Source organism: Lissotriton vulgaris, chromosome 5, assembly GCF_964263255.1.
Source record: "Lissotriton vulgaris chromosome 5, aLisVul1.2, whole genome shotgun sequence".
NCBI lineage: Eukaryota > Metazoa > Chordata > Amphibia > Caudata > Salamandridae > Lissotriton > Lissotriton vulgaris.
The window spans coordinates 702,564,175-702,577,900 of NC_141693.1; the positions used below are offsets into that span (position 1 = coordinate 702,564,175).

Genomic DNA, 13,726 nt, shown 5'->3' on the forward strand with positions numbered 1-13,726 from the left:
CTTTCGACTGCTCCGACGCGCTGCTGGAGGGGCTGGCGTCCCCCTGGCTGATGGCCACCACTGCCTGCACTGCCTTGGCCCGTTCCTGCTGCCAGTCCGAAGGGGAGCCAGATCGTCGCGGTGGTGTCGTTTCCGTGGAGTGTCTCCTGGGGGGGGTCTGTGGTGTGGGGTCCGTGTTCGGCTCCCCCCTCGCATCCAACCAGCTCCAGGCCTCCTGTGGCGTTGTAAAAAAGTGTGTGCGTTCTCTATCGACCACCCGCAGCCGCGTCGGGAACAGCATAGCATAGGGCAGTTGTAGCGACCTCAATTTTCGCTTGACCGCCAGGAAGGAGGCCCGCTGTTTTTGCACATCTCTGGTGAAGTCCGGAAAGATCATGATCCTGCTGTTGTCGATTCTCAGGTCCGGGACATCTCTCACCTTCTGCAGTATGTGGTCTCTGTCCCTGAAGTGCAGGAGGCGCAGTACAATCGGACGCGGAGGCGCCCCCGGTTTGGGGGGACGCGCAGGGACCCTGTGTGCCCGTTCAATGGCAAAGAACGGCGAGAGCCCCTCCGGGGCCACCTCAGATCGCAGCCAGCCCTCCAGGTAGGTGACCGCGTCCCGCCCCTCTGTGTTTTCAGGGACCCCAACGAGGCGGAGGTTATTGCGCCGAGAGCGCCCTTCACTGTCCTCCGCTCGGAGCTCCAGCACCCGTACTTTCTGTGCCATGTCCGCCAGCGACTTTTTCAGCTCCACTACGTCCCCTGGGAGACTTTTCAGGGTGACTTCAGAGGTCGCCACTCGCTCCTTCAGCTTCTTGTGGTCGTCCTTCAGTAGGGTCAGGTCCGACCCAATGGTGTCTATGCGCTTCTCGAGAGCCTCCCGCGATGCCACAATCGCCTGCATAATGTCTCCCAGGGAGGGGTCTCACGGGTGGGCCGAGCCCCCAGCTCCCCCCCCAGGCGGGACGTCGTCGTCAGGGTGCCCCGGGTCGTCCAGCCTCAGGGTCTCGAAGCCCTTTTTCCTGCTGCCACGTACCATCCTTGCGGGCAACGCTCGTCCGATGCCTCCGCAGCGGCCGCCGATGTTCCCGCTCCCCGTCCTCCTCAGGTCCGCCGTCCCTTTCGATCTCTGGGCCTGCGCCTCGCGGGGTCCGGTCCGCGGTATCGTCCAAAGGCCAGGTCCTGTCCCACCAGCGTCGTGGGGCACCAGCGCCCCAGGTCAGGGCACCTGGAAGGCTCAGGCAGGGTGTGCGCCACTGATCACCAGTCCCAGTGTGGCCCCCTGTATTCGGGCGTCCCCGGCCAGTTAGGCGCTTTCTTCCGTCCTTTATTTCAGCGCCTCATGAGGGCGGGACGCCAGCAACTCGTCCCCTGCTCCCCCCGTCGCCCTCTTCACGCATGTGCCACCGATCACCTGTGGCGCAGGCTCCCTGGTACTGCCACCGCCAGGAGGGCAGGAGAGGTGCTCTCCGCAGGTCCAGCACCCCACGCGGCCACCGCGGCCCAGCAAACGACCGTCAAGGCCAGATAGGTGCCTCTTCCCGCCTTCAAAGTCAAAGGCGCGTGGGGGAAGGTAGCCCGTCCCTCGTCCCCCACTCTTCTCGCCGCCTGCCGCACTCGCGTGTCCCCAGATCCCCCGTGGTGCAGGCTCTCCCCTCAGATCACCACCAGGGGGGCAGGTCAGGTGCCCCACGCTGTCTCAGTGCCCCACGCGGGTCCAGTGGGTCTCCAGCCGGCCGCTAAGGCGATCGCCGGGTCTCTGCCGGCGCCATTTTGGGGTCAGGCAGGCCGATTTTCCCCGGTCCCCCAAATCCGCCCGCGAGGGTGGCAGCCTCTGCCCCTCACCGCTGCCCGCTCCCGGAGGGTCTCTTCTCACCAGTGGGCCGCCACCTCAGCTCCAGGGGGCTTCTCCCCTTCGCTCGGGCTCCGTCACCAGGCGCGTCTCGTCAGGACGGCGGCCGCCATTTTGGGCTTTCCCGTCCCCGTGTGCCGCGCTCACCGATGGAAGTCCGGCGGGGGCAGTTACAGGGGCCCCCGGTCCTCCAAAATCTCCCTGCGTGCCCCTGGTGTCCACCTGGGCACTGTTGGGGGGTCAAGGAGTGAGTCGGGGTGCAGGATGTGTGGTGGTGCGAGGCGGGCACGGAGGAGCTCCGGAGTCCCGCGTCCACCTACATCGGCGCCCTAGCCACGCCCCGTGGCGTGTGCTGATGACGAGCTGAGCTCGTCATGTAACGCGGTAAAATGAAAAAAGCCGCACAGCGCAAAAATCGCCGCAGCAGCGATGCGGTTAAGTAAGTGCGTAAAGTTAAGTAGAACTTGAAGCACTGGTTAGGGATTATTTCCGTGTATGAAAGGGAGAGTGATTGGTGGCAAAGGAGTTCGCTGGTGAAACTTTTATATCACCTAAAAAGGGTAATACTGGAGGAGTAGCAGGTTTTTTGATGCTTGAGTGAAGAGTAAGTGAAAGAGGTTTTACTCGTAGTATGTGAAGGGTAATCGGAAAGGTTTTACTCGCCGTGGAAGAAATTGTCTTTTCTTTTGAATTTAGTCATTCAAGCACAGTAGTGAATGTTTTATGTTGTTAATTAATGAAATGTGTAAATAAAATTGAAAGAGATTGAGTTTTTGTATTACCTTGCAAAGGAGGGGTCAGTCACGGGTAATGCACTAATGTCACTGAGAGCTGCGTTGGGCTTGGTTGAGACAGCAGGTGTGTAGCTGAAGTAATATTGTAAAGGAGGTGTGAGTACAGAGAGTGAAACTTATGTTACAGGAAAGCTGCACAAGCATTTGTTAAAGGATTTTGGTAAACCAAAATTTGATTGGTTGATAAAATAAAAGACGTGCTGGAATTGGAGAAGCATTTTGAGTGAAGTAAAAAATTGATTAAATTGCAAAAATAGGATTTTCAGTGTTAATAGATACTGGTGATTATATGTGGAACCCTGATCAAACTATAACAGGGTCCCGTCCAGATAGAAGATTTATAGGTTTTGCCCACAAGCAGTACATTAGAGGAAGACCAAACATCATGTACGGAGAATAAAGAAAATTGTCATTTATGCAGAAAATTAAGAATTATTTTAAAAAGAATACACACATTAAAACAAGAGAAGTACCTATTATTCCTCCCCTGAAAACGCCTGCATCATACATGATGATAGAAAGAGGCTACCACACTTGTGTATGGTTAGAAAATTGGATAGAATACACTAAAAATGATGGAGTATTAGCATTTTCTGAGCATGGAACTTTTAATGGGAGAATTTTACACAATTTGCAAACTCATATGAATGAATTAGAACCTAGACTAACGCAGCATGAAGATTTAGAAGAATGGGAGACTGAGGATTTTGAGGAAGACAGACCTCAATGTGACCGGAACTTAAGTACATTTATCCCAGATTTCCCTGAGAGACACGAGATGAGCAGATGAAACAATGGACACAGGCTATGGTATGGGAAGGATTATATCCTGTATTTACTACAGAAGAACCAAGAGGAAGTAAATGTACAGGAAAAACAAAACATTTAGGGACTGGTAATGGGGATTTTGAAGACATTTATCTTGAAGACCTTTTAATGAAAATCATCAGCCTTATCAGGAATATACAAATAGAATCACTCCTAGTGCCCCGTTCCTAAAAACACCCTTGGTACCGCAAGTTCTGCATGAGAATACTACAGAAAGGGTACTTCAAGAGAAAGAAAGAGAGGCAATTAATAAAAATAGAAATGAGTTAATACAGAAAATAAGCCAGTTAAATACAAGTCCTGAAGCACTAATGATACCAGTGACTATAGGTCCCGGTGTTCCCTTAAATGGAGATAAGCAAACTAGTCCTAAAACTCCTGTTCTATTTACCTCATTTACGCAATCCAGAAAAGAAAATATAATAGTTTATGATAAAGCAAGTGAGTGTGAGTCAGTAATTTCCCTAATGGATTTGCCTATAAGAGAGCCAATAAATGAGTCATTTAGGAAAGTTACCCCTGGATGCTCAAGAGAGGTATAAATTGAAACGTCCACGGGAACAAAAAGTGCCACTGTAGGAACCCCAGAAGAAATAGAAAGGTGGACAAGAGAAATAGAGAAGCCAAAATCACAGCCAAAGGTATTGGACATTTTTAAATTAAGAGTAGAATTGGAAGAAATGATAGCTGGAAAAGTGGGACTAGAAAGATAAAATTCTTTCAGCGAAGAGGAATTGTTATTCATATGCAAAAGCATCCCTCGAAATACAAAAATATTTCATGAGAAATTAATGAATTTTGCCTTAGAAATGGGAATTCACATAGGTAAATCTAAGGTATTGCAGAAGCCATATAGAGAGGAATTTTCTGACAAGGATTTGGAAAACATGAATGTGTCAGGAAGAAAATTGCAGATAAAATAATTATTGTCGTTGTTATAAAAATGGGGAGACTTAGATAGATGGAAAGCTAGATGGACAAAGAAAAAGAAAAGGAAAAAGAAAGAAGCACAGGAAAATCGAACAACCTCTGAGTATTTAAAAAAAGAAACAGAAAAGGTTGAGAGGTTGTGTCCAATGAGAGAAGTTCCAGAATGAGGTTATGTACATGTCCCATGGTCCCAACAGGATATTTTATCATTTACAAATGACTTCACAGAAGGTACAGTCTATCCAAATACTCGACAATACAAGATCAGCCCAGAAATAAAAGCTGGTAATGCAGCAGAAATTTAACATTTGGTCGAACAAGGCATATTAAAAGAAATAATGAGTAGTCCCTGTAATTCACCTATAATTGGCATAAAGAGAAAAACCAGTAGAATGGTATAGAAAAGTTGAAAGGTTTGTGAAGGTTTCGAAAGTACTGCTAAAAGATTTAGATTGCTTGTTTGACATAGTTGTTCCTGCTGACTTATGGACAGAATGTAAAATTTCAATAGATTGGCCTAATGATGAGTACCCAAGACATGCAAAAACAGGAGCCTCGTCAGACGAGGTACTGAAAAAATATAATCAGGTAATAACCTTCTTGAAAGGAAAGATTTCCCCCCAAAAAGACAGATTGCATAAAAATAGACAGAACAACTCAAGAAAAAGAGTAATCTGTACATGCATATTATGAGCGTCTTTTGCATGTATTCAAACAGTATAGTGGGTTAGAAAACATTGATAATAAGGACATGACACACTTTATATATTGTTTTGTGTCCGGACTAAAGCCAGAGCTATCACTGATGATTAAAGAGTATAAGTTGTGCTGGCAGGCAAAACCTATTGATGAAATCCTCAATTATGCAAAATACTGTGGGGATGAAATTGATAATAGACAAAAGAAATTAGAAGAAAAGGAAATGTTGGCTCAAGTTAAATTAGCAGAACAACATGAACTCCAGTTACGTCAAAAGGCAAATAATCAAGGAAGAGGGGAAGGTCAAGGTGAAATTAGTGGGGGCAAACCAAGAGGGAGAATGAGCAAAGAAGAGGCAAAGAAAAAGTTTCCCTGTCACGGGTATGGAAAATTGAGGCATTGGAAAAACAAGTGTAAACTTATACAGAATAATAATGTCCAAACTCAAAATTTAAATTCACAGACGCCGAATGAGGTGTCAATGAGACAACCATAACAGTTAATACAGAGTCAATTGCCACATTTTTTGACGAATGACGTTATGACGGTGCCTGAGAGGGGGGAAAAAGAATGCGTACTTGGCGCATCCTTGCCAGTAGATCAGTCAGGTCCATACGTAGAAGGTAACGTTGAAGGAAATTACATCACCTTCTTGCTAGACACTGGTGCTACCCGTTCTACTGTGAGAACAGCCGACATCCAAAACTACCCCTTTCGGGAGAAGCGATCCAAGTAGTGGGTGTTTCTAATAAACAGATTAGGACCCAAATTATAGAACCAATGGAGGTATGTATTGGCAACTTTTAAGAAATGCTCACGTTCGTAGTCTGTGACTCAGGCCCTGTAAACTTGCTAGGAAGGGATATATTGTGCAAAATGAATTGCACAATTTTTTGTACACTGGAGGGTGTTGCAATTCAGACTTCTGATGAAGACGGAGTGTACAAAATCATTTTAGCTAGACAAGGAGCTAAAGAAAAAAAATGACTCCAGATGAGCTTCCGGAGGAGATCAAAAATACCGTAAATCCTGCTGTGCGTGATTTTACCGGAAAGGAAGTAGGTTTAATGGCAAATGTCGACCCAGTATAAGTGACAGTGAAAGAAGGTGCAGTCTACCCAAATACTTGACAATACAAGATGTGCCCAGAAATAAAAGCAGGTGTTGCAGCAGATATTGAACAGTTGGTCGAACAAGGCATATTAAAAGAAATAATGAGGAGTCCCTGTAATTCACCTATAATTGGCATAAAGAAACAAAACGGCAAATATAGGGTGGTCTAAGATTTGCGCAAAATAAATAAAATTGTTGTACCATGTTGTCCAATAGTACAGAATCCAACAGTGATCCTATATCAGATACCATGGAGTGCAGGATGGTTCATAGTAATTGATTTGTGCCATGCCTTTTTCTCCATTCCATTGCATCCAGACAGTATGCTTTTATTTTCGTTCAAATTTGATGAGCATGTTTAAGCTTGGAATCGTGTTCCTCAACGGTACACAGAAAGTCCATCGATCTTTAACCAGATTTTGAAAAAATGTCTTGAATCTGATGTTGCCCAGACAGTCCGTCTTGGTGCAGTACATTGATGACTTATTAGTCGCATCTAAAATTTTAAATGATTGTATCGTTGATTCCATTGCATTATTAAATCACTTGGCTGAAGGTGGACATAAAGTGTCACCTGAGAAATTACAATTCTCTACCACTTCGGTCAAATGTTTGGGACACCAAATAGAAAGAGGCTTCAGAAAGAATCAAAATGATGAGAAATATGAAATTACCTCAGGTTCAGAAACAAATCAGGATGTTGCTCGGAGTTGTACGGTATTGCAGGCAATGGATTGTGGGATTTGCAGTGTTAGCTAAACCGTTGATACAATTAACAAAGAAAAGAGCAAGAGATCCAGTAGAATGGGATGTTGAAAGCATGACAGCCTTTGTGAAATGACGCAACTGTCTATGTAAAGCCCCTGCGTTAGGTATGCCAGATTACTCCAAAGAGTTCGCATTATTCTGTGATGCAAGAGACAATTGTGCTCTCTCAGTCCTAACACAGAGACATTGGCCTAATGTGACGTCCTGTGGCATATTTTCTGCCACTTTGGACCCAGTGGCATCTGCATTACCAGGGTGCCTAAAATTTGTAGCTGCAACTGGCATGAGTCTGGAACAAAGTGAATCCATTTTAATGGGACACCCTGTGGCAATGTATGTCCCATATGCAGTCATGATTTTGTTGATGCGAACTCGCACACAATATCTTACTCCTAGTCGGCTGACTAAGAATGAGCGAGTTATACTAGGTGCAGAAAATGTGACGATAGTCAGATGTACTGTCTTAAACCCAGCAACTCTGTTGCCTAATTCACCTTTTGAAGAACTAAAAGATGAAGTCGAACATGAATGCCTTGATGTTAATGAACTAAGTACCAAACCACGCCCTACCATACAGGAAGAACCTTTAAAGAATCCAGAACATGAGCTGTTTGTAGATGGCTCGTGCATGCATCGTGAGGAAGGAGGATTGAGTGCTGCCTACGCTGTGTGCACATTGGCTGGAATAGTCGAAGCATCCTATTTACCAAGAGTCAAGTCTGCACAAGTAGCCGAATTGATAGCTTTAATCAAAGCTTGCAAATTTGGGAAAAATTGGAAAGTGACCGTATACACTGATAGCCAGTATGGTTACGGGGTTGTGCATGGCTTTGGCCAGCTCTGGATGCAAAGGGATTACATGATTTATTCAGGAACCCCTACTAAAAATGGACATTTTGTAAAAGAATTAATTGAAGCAATTCAATTACCAAAAGAAGTGGTCGTGGTCAAGTGTGCTGCTCACCAATCAGGAAATGATAAAGTGACAGCTGGTAATCGTTATGCTGACCAAGTTGCCCAACATTGTGCTAAATACAAAATAGCAGTAAACAAGAAAAAGGATTGGATGTGGAATCAGCTGCCAACTTATGCTACTTGGGGGCATAGGATCATGGGAGGAAGTGAGAGAATTACAAAATGAAGCAGAAACAAAAGAAAAGGAAGAATGGTGGGAGAAAATAGGTTTTCAGAGAAGAACTGATGATGGTGTAGTAATTTACTTAGATGGAAGACCTGTGTTACCTGACTGTATGTTTGCACCAATGGCTAGAATGTATCCTGGAGATACACACATAGGCAGAGATGCATAAGACTGTTCAGACTGGATTGGTTTAACACAAGGTTCAGGAATGTTGCAGAGAGTCTTTGCCAGAGATTCTTAATTTGTCAACAAATGAACCCAGGCAGGAAAACTGTAGTTTGTCCTGGAAAGATTGGAAAGGCAGAAGGTCTATTTATAAGACTCCAGATTGATTTCATTCAGTTACCTGCTTGTCGAGAATTAAAATATGTCCTTATCATTGTTTGTTTATTTTCCAAGTGGGTGGAGGCATACCCGACCAGAAGAAATTACAGTTTAACTGTGGCCAAAGTCCTGTTGAGAGAGCTCATTCCTAGGTTCGGTTTTCCAGTAAATATTGAGTCAGACCGAGGGTCCCAATTTAATGATGAAATAATTTGATTACTTTGTGAAGCCTTCAAAATTGAACAAAAGCTGCACTGTGTATACCGCCCAGAGGCTTCTGGAGTGGTAGAACAACTGAATGGCATAGTCAAATCGAGGCTGGGAAAGGTGTGTGCGTCCACCCTACTGGAGTGGCCTGATGTTTTACCTCTTGTCCTGATGGGACTCAGAAGTAACCCTGGGCGAAGCACTACGCTACGCTCGCGTAGTTTGCGAAGTTTGCGCAACTTCGCCCTATGCGAGCTGCACGTAGCACAGAGCGAACACGCGTAAAGCAGCGTAGCGAAGTGCAGCGGTCATTTTTTGCTTGTTCGCGGTCCTTAACGTCATGTTCGCGACCGCGAGCAAGCAACATGACATCCCGGCGAGATTCTCAACGCGGGTAGGTCAAGTTTCTCATTGCGAGTGGTTGCGCATGCTCGCGACCGCTCGCAATGAGAAACTACAAGTTCGCGTTGAGAAAGCTGCCGCTCGAGTAAAAATCTACTCGAGCAGCAGAAAACTACAGCTCGCACTGTGCAAGATGCCGTTTTCAATGATGGCACAGTGCCGGATGCTTGTCCGCACTGTGCAATCATTGAAAACGCATCTTGCACTGAGCGAACATGCTACTAGCAGCTCGCGTAGTGCTACGTGAAGTTTGCGTAGTGTGAAGTGCACTTCGCGCAGCTTCGCGTAGTGCTACTTCGCGAACTACGCCCACTCTTACTCAGAAGCATGCCAGACAAAAATACAGTCTTGAGGCCCCATGAGATACTCATGGGAAGGGCAATGAGGCAAGCATGTGTACCAGGACACAAGCTGTTAAATATATCTAATGATTTGGTATTGGAATATTGCAAAGAGTTGGCTGAACAACTGCGTTCTATCTCTCACCAGGTTGGGGAAGACGCCGTGGCTAGGCAGTAGACTCAAGCACATGATCTGATTCCTGGTGATTGAGTAGTGATAAAAGATCACACCTGGGAATCGTGGCTAACACCAAGGTGGGGAAACCCACATCAAGTTATATTGGTTACCACAACAGCTGTAAAGTGTACAGGTTTGCCTAATTGGATTCATACAAGCCATACTAAAAGAGTAACTGAACCTGACGAAGCAGAGGCTGAAGGTTATACAGCTGAATGATCGCAAGAATTTGATCCTGTAGCGATGGAGAACGACCTAGTACCAGTCAGGAGGATTGGATCCCAATAGTAGACATACCTGAAATAACAGTGAGAATAAGAAGCCCAACATATTTAGACAGACAGAGTGATAGTGAGGATGAGACAGGAATAGAAGAACACTCTCAGATTGCAGAAAATAAAGCCAATAACAAATCTGAGGAGGCCCAGATAAGGAAAGAGCAATGTACTCAGATGGACGAAAATAGAAACAGCACTCCTGAGTCTGAGGAGGGACAGATAGGCACTAGAGAAAACGCCCAGGCTGAAGACAATCAAGAAATGATAAGACCTGTGCAGGACCAGTTAGGTAAAGAAAATTAAGTTCAAGAAGAAGAACAAAGTCAATACAAACAAACTTGTGAACAAGGGTCTGAATAGGGTTGAAGAACACGTCCAGGCAGAAACGGCAAAGGTAATAAGCCCTGGACTAAGTCAGATAGGGAGGAATTCTGAAGACGAAAGTAATCAAAGTGTCCCACAGATCAACAAAAACAAGAGAGCATTCAGAAAAATTGAAAGCACAGTGCCAGCTAAGAGACTCCGAAAAGGTGAAACCGGGCCTAGTATTATCAAGAGACTGAAATATTGCCTCAAACTAAATAAGTGAAGAACAAGAACAAGTAGAACAAGTAACCAGTCAATCTGGATCGTCAACAGATAAACCAAGAAGGAGAAGTCCACATTTGAAAAGAGTGAATAATAAATTCAAGGGCCTTGAATGGACATATGTGATTCTTGAAGATTTTGAGAACCTGGAAATAAGTGGGGACAGTGTTGAAGAATTAGGTGGTGATCGAATTGACGATGAAGTGAGACCAACTTGAAATAATTTACATTTACAGGTTGTATTCCGTATAAAAGTTACAAAGAGGAGACTAAATCTCTTTAGTCGGAAATGGCTGATAATAGAGCTGCTGGAAAACCTAAACGAAATTGTATGAAGACATACTGTAGAATATGTTTATGTCGTTTATTTAGAGTGCTCATAGCATGGTTAGGACTGACAATAGCCATACCTTATTTAATGATTGCAAAAAAACAGAATGATACTAGTACACATGGAAAGGTAGCTAACCTTACACAAGACAGAGTAAAATTAGAAACACCAGATGAGACAGAATTACACTACAGTATAAAGAGAAATGTGACAGATTTAAATGTTTTTGCTAACCTGTTAGGACATTATGTAGAAACTATGGAAGTTAGTGATTGTTATGTATGTATAAAATTACCGACATCAGTAGGAGAATGAGTGACATATCATCATTTACCCCTGACATATGGTATTTCATGTAGTATTTTAGCTAGTTTATTTTATAGAACTGGAAAATTACAATATTATTATTCTAACATAGATGTGATTTTTTCTGAAATTCCTTTGCGCAGACACATGAACCCTGTCCTTAGCAGTAGAGATTCACAGTTTATGGGTGAATGTTTTCTAACAATGAAAACAATAGATTTAGCTGAAGCACATAAGGATAATCTAACATATAGGTCACATGAAGAAGAAAATACATTTTTGAATTTAGTAGAGAAAAGGAGACAGGATTTCCATAGAAGGGCTACTGAACCAAAACCTCAGATACCTAAATAGGCTGAGGGAAGATTTTATTGCAACTGGCAAAACTCATGCTGCTATGTCCCTGGACCTTGAAAAGAAGGGCAAAATCTGCTCCATTGGTTAAAACAGAATATAACAATGTATTCATTGGTTCCAGTGAATGTGAACACAATTTCCTGATAATTGGGGTTTGGGGACTAAAAGGGGGAACTGATCTAGTATTTCCTTGAGTATATTATATTTTTGGATACAAAGCTTATTTTAAGCTGCTTGACCTTTGATATGGGAGTTGCTATTTCAGAATAGTATTCCCAAAGGCATATCATGTAAAAAGAATCACTGGAAGCAATGAAGAAAATAATGGACTAACACGAATGAAAAGAACTAGTTTTTCAGAAATTGTAGGAGATATATTTAGTGGTTTGATACCTTCAGTGGGAGTAATTCTGAATACACAAAGAATTTGTAAATTACCTACAGTGGTTGATCGCTTATCAACTGACACTGCTGGAGGGTTCTTATTGATCAATACTGAATTAGTTGCGGTAAGATCTACGGTTTTGCAAAATCGGCTTGCTCTTGATATATTATTGGCAAAAGAGGGCGGAATCTGTAAAATGTTGAAGGTGCAACATTGTTGCACCTACATACCTGACAAAAGTATCAAAATTGGGAGATATGTCAGAAATATCACTAATTTGGAAGAATAATTGAAACCACTGGAGGTTGACAGTGCATGGAAGAGACTAACTGATGGTCTTTCCTCTGTAGGTAGTTTGTTTTCTAATGTTGAAAGAAGTATTATAGGTTGAATACTGATGCCAATATTGGGAATAATATAATTAGTCTTAATGATAATGAAAATAGTTAAAATAAAATAATGGGATTAGAGTAGAAATAAGGGCTATACAGTGCATACATTTATTTTCGTATTCTAACGTGTCCTTCTTTGACTTTACTATTAGCTCATATTTGAGCCTGAAGGGTGACTTGAATCGCCATTTTGAAAACTTTCAGCACATGTGCTGGGAACACTCGAGCAGTGACATTGAAGAACTGCCAATTCCCATCTGCTAATTAAATAGTTAAAATAATTCCCATCTGCTAATGAAATAGTTGAAATAAAGTAATGGGATTAGAGTAGACATAAGGGCTATACAGTGCATACATTTATTTTCGTATTCTAACGTGTCCTTCTTTGACTTTACTATTAGCTCATATTTGAGCCTGAAGGGTGACTTGAATCGCCATTTTGAAAACTTTCTGCACATGTGCTGGGAACACTCGAGCAGTGACATTGAAGAACTGCCAATTCCCATCTTACCAGTGATGTGCCTAAGAACTTTACCACTTGACCCGGAGAAGGGAAGTACACTTGGCAAAAATGTATACATTGTATATGAAGTAATGTGAATGTTAATGGGAGGAATACAAGCTTGGGAAAGTAAATTATGGGTGGGAACTTAGAACAATTAAACTAAAGAAAAGTGATGTCACATTAGAATGGTGTGATGACCTCTCCCCATCTCACTGACCAATTGAATGAAGGGAATGCACGAATATTGAAACATTGGGGGGTGGTACATACCCTGGAAATGGTATAACTAAGGCAGGCTTAGTCAATTTGATTGTCCGACTTGTCACAGACCTGTCACTGACCCAACGTATGCTGAAGAAGATCGTGGATGTTGCAGAACTCAGAGGGCTGGTCGTGCACTCTGAAGAAGATTCGGAAATTGCTGAAAGAGAAGACTCTGTCCGCATAGAAAGGGAACGAGAGTAGCTACAGAGAGGAGTATAACTCAGGAGCTGCACTTAGTGGAGGGTACCGGTCCTGTCCTGCACCTGTCCTGACCTGTTGGCTCCTGATTAGTCGGGAGCCCTTCTCTTTTTCCAGCCCTTGGCCAGGGGTTGGTCCTCGCACCATTCAAGCTAAATATAAATCAGTGTGGTATGTCTTTGTACATTTTCCCTTTCTGATCCTTCCCAGGTACCAATGTCTAGAAATTTTGCTAAGTCCCTAAAGATGTTTTCTTTGATTATTATTTTTCTACTTGAAAAGTTATTAACTGACATGTATTGGTACTTGACTCATAAAATATTGCATAGATAAAGTGTTTAAAACTTTCCTGAGTCTGTGGTTATTCCGTGAAATAAAGTAAATTGTTATTCTATACCTATTATTCTAACTACCTGATTCATTGACCTGAGAAATTAAAGTTTAGAAGTGACAAGGAATTGGTAAGTCATGGTGTACAGGTATAAATCATAATAAGGTAAATAAACTCCTGATTGGCAGAACATAATCACCGGTTTATAGTGTGTCTGTTTATGGGCCCAGAT

At 43.4% G+C, this 13,726-nt stretch overlaps 1 protein-coding gene across 2 annotated transcripts in view; it reads right to left on the reverse strand.

The window, feature by feature from the left end:
• USP54 (ubiquitin specific peptidase 54) overlaps positions 1-13,726 on the reverse strand; it is a 1,809,222-nt gene that overhangs the window by 1,170,323 nt on the left and 625,173 nt on the right. The window lies entirely within an intron of this gene.